The sequence below is a fragment of the Eubalaena glacialis genome, chromosome 15, assembly GCF_028564815.1.
Source record: "Eubalaena glacialis isolate mEubGla1 chromosome 15, mEubGla1.1.hap2.+ XY, whole genome shotgun sequence".
Lineage (NCBI taxonomy): Eukaryota > Metazoa > Chordata > Mammalia > Artiodactyla > Balaenidae > Eubalaena > Eubalaena glacialis.
Window position 1 is genome coordinate 27,077,017 of NC_083730.1, and position 3,358 is coordinate 27,080,374.

Below are 3,358 nucleotides of genomic sequence, written 5' to 3' on the forward strand. Positions count from 1 at the left end.
TCACTGAAATGGCAAAAAGGAGCAAGGTCTTGGTTTTGCCTTAAGTCCCTGGCATGAGTAGGTCTCCTGGCTGCAATGGTCATTAGCAGTTCTGTGCCTTTGTCAGGCTGTGTCAGTGGAGACTTGACCTTGTAGGATGCTACAAGTTGGTGTTAGTGAAGTTCATGGCAATCCCAGGGGAAGGCCTCTCTTCTCATGGTGCCATTGCTGTACCTTTTCTTTGGGTCAAGAAAACAGTAAGCTATCAGGTTTTCAGTACATTTTATTTTATTATTATTCTTTTTAATATGGAACGCTTCACGAATTTGTGTGTCATCCTTGCCCAGGGGCCATGCTAATCTTCTCTGTATCATTCCAATTTTAGTATATGTGCTGCTGAAGCGAGCACAGTAAATTTTAAATAGTTATTGGATTTTAAATTCATTTGAAAGAATACACATATGAACATATAAAAGATATAAAAAAATAAAATGAATATGTATCTACTGTGCATTAAGGTTAAGAAATTGTTTTTACATATTGCACTTATTATTTTATTCAAAATATTATCAAATTTCCATTGTAATAACTTTGAAACTTCCTGTGCATTCCTTCCAAATTCCTTTCCCATCTCCAGGGAAAATTTTAGGTTTGTAGTTTCCTTTTTTCCTTTATAATTTATCACATATGTATGTATCAGAAATAATATATTATTTAGTTTTGAATGTTTTTGAAATTTATTTAAGTGGAATCATATTGCACACATTCTTTTATGACTTGATTTTTTTTTTTTTACTCAACATTTTTGTAGCTTTTGTCCGTGTTGGTAAATGCAGCTGTGGTATACTCATGTGCACTGTTGGATGATATTCCATTTTATGACCAAATCACAATATATTCATCCATTCTCCTTTCTTCTGAATAATAGTTTGATGGTATATATATTTATATATTTTTCATCCTTTTACTTTCAGCCTTTGTCTCTATGTTTTAGGAATGTCTCTTGTAGATAGCTTATAGCTAGATTATTTAAAAATTCAGTTATATGAACATTTTTAACTGGTAAGTTAATTAATTAATCCAGTTATGTTTGTTCTGATTACTGATAAATGTAGATTTATTTATATTATCTTATTTTGTATTTTCAGTTCCCCAATTTTCTTCATTTCTTTTTTCGTCTTTCTTGTTTTCTTGTGTACTGAGGACTCCCCTGCCCCCCACCAATATTTTGGAGTTACAAATCTTAGTTCTAGCATTCTAGTGGTTGCCCTAGAAACCTTGATAAGTGTACTTAATCTAATAAAATTAAAAGCTAATCAGTATCTTTACTCTCCTGTTCAAGGCCCATAGATTTAACCCCAATCACTTCCTGTCTGACTTACTGTGGCAGACACATCCCAATGATCCTTATTCTTGTATAATCCTCTCTTCTAGAGTATGAGTGGGACCTGTGACTTGCTTCTAATCCAAATAATATGGCAAAGATGATGGCATGTCACTTCCATGAGTATGTTTCTTTATATAGGACTCTGTCCTAGCAGACTGAAGAGAAAGAACTTCCTGCCAGTCTTGAAGAAGCAAAAAATCATGTGTGTTCACATCTACAGATAGGGCCGTGTGGCAGGGAATGGTGGGAAACCTCTAAATACTGAGAGACAGCAGGAAAATGGGGACCTCAGTTCTACAGCTTTGAGGAGGTGAATTCTGTTGACAACCCGAAGGAGCCCAGAGGCCCATTTTTCCCTGTGGAGCATATGATAAGGCTGCCTTCTCTGACACCTGGACTGCAGTCTTGTGACACCCTGATCATAGAACCCAGTTACGTGCCTGGACTCCTGACCCCTGGAAATTGTGAAATAATGAATGGGTGCTAAGTTGCTATGTTTGTGGTAATTTGTTATACTATACAGCAATAGAAAACAAATACATATGTATAATAATTTTTCCAATGTTTTACTTAAATTTGCTGGTAAAGCCACTTGAACCTGTTATTTCCTTTGTGTAAAAGTTCTAAATTATAGATTGAGTTATTACAATAGTCATAGGACTATTCAGATTTCCTATTTCTTCCTGAGTCAATTTTAGTAGTTGTATGCTGCTAGGAATTTATTTCCTGTAAACTTTAAAATATATTGGCACAAAGTTTTTCAGTACATTCTTTTGACCTTTTTCATATGGGTAGGATCTGTAGTGATGTATTCATTCCTTATATTGGTTATTTGTTCCTTCTCTCTTTTTTCTTAATTAGTCTCACCCAAGGGTTATCAGTTTAATTTTTCTTTCTAAAGAACCAATTTTTAGCTGTATCATCTATACTGTATATGATTTTTATTAAATTAATTTCTGCTCTTTTATTATTAAACTCTAATTCTTGTTTTTGGATTTTCTTTGTTATTTCTTTTCTAAATTTTTGAGATGGATTTTTCTTTAGCTTTTCTTTTTTTGGTGATAATATATGCATTTAAGCTTATTAAATTTCCCTCTGGTGTTTTAGCAGCATCCACCAAGTTCTGGTGTTAAGCATTTTATTATTACTCAGTTAAAAATATTACCAAGTTTCCACTGTAATTATTTTCTTTGACTCATGGGTGTTTTAGAAATGTATTTCTTTAATTTCCATGCACATGGGGACTTTTCAGTTATATTTTTATTATTAATTCCTAGCTTAAGTTAATTGTGGTTAGAAACATACTCAGCATAATTTGGTTTTCTTTTTAAAATTGAGTTGTAATTTACATACAAATGATTGATGAGTTTGGGCAAAAGTACACTCCCATATGACTGGTAATGCAATTAAGATATAGAGCATTTCCATCACCTCAATGAAATCTTCATGCTCCTTTCCAATCAATCCACCTCCATCCCGCTCCCCCTCTGCTCAAGGCCACTACTGTTTTAATATCTATCACCAGCATCTAATTTTGTCTGTTCTATAATTTTATATGAATGATGTCACATAGTACACATTCTTCTGCATCTGGCTTTTTTCACACAACCTAACAGTTTTGAGATTCATCCATGCTATTATGTGTTTCTTCCGTTTGTATTGCTGAGTAATATGTCACTGTATACCACAGTTTTTCTATCCCTTTTCCTTTGATGGACATTTAGATTATTTCCAGTTTTTGGCTATTATTTTTTTTTGTAGATACATGTTTCTATTTCTCTTGGATATATAACCATGAGTGGAGTCCCTTGTTCATAGTATAGGTGTATACTTAACTTTATAAGAAACTGCTAAACTGTTTTCCAAAGTAGTTGCATCACTTTACAGGCTCACCAGATAGGTTAAAGAATTCCAGTGGCTACATGTTTTGTCCCATGTCAGTCTATTTAATTTTAGTTGTTCTGGAGTGGCTGTACCATTTTACATCTCCAC

The 3,358-nt window shown here is 33.6% G+C and overlaps 1 non-coding gene across 1 annotated transcript; it reads right to left on the bottom strand.

Moving 5' to 3' along the window:
* Positions 1 to 281: 281 nt before the first annotated feature.
* Positions 282 to 388, bottom strand: LOC133076040 (U6 spliceosomal RNA). The gene has a single exon (XR_009697461.1). It is a non-coding gene; the product is annotated as a U6 spliceosomal RNA (small nuclear RNA).
* Between the last annotated feature and the right edge of the window lie 2,970 nt (positions 389 to 3,358).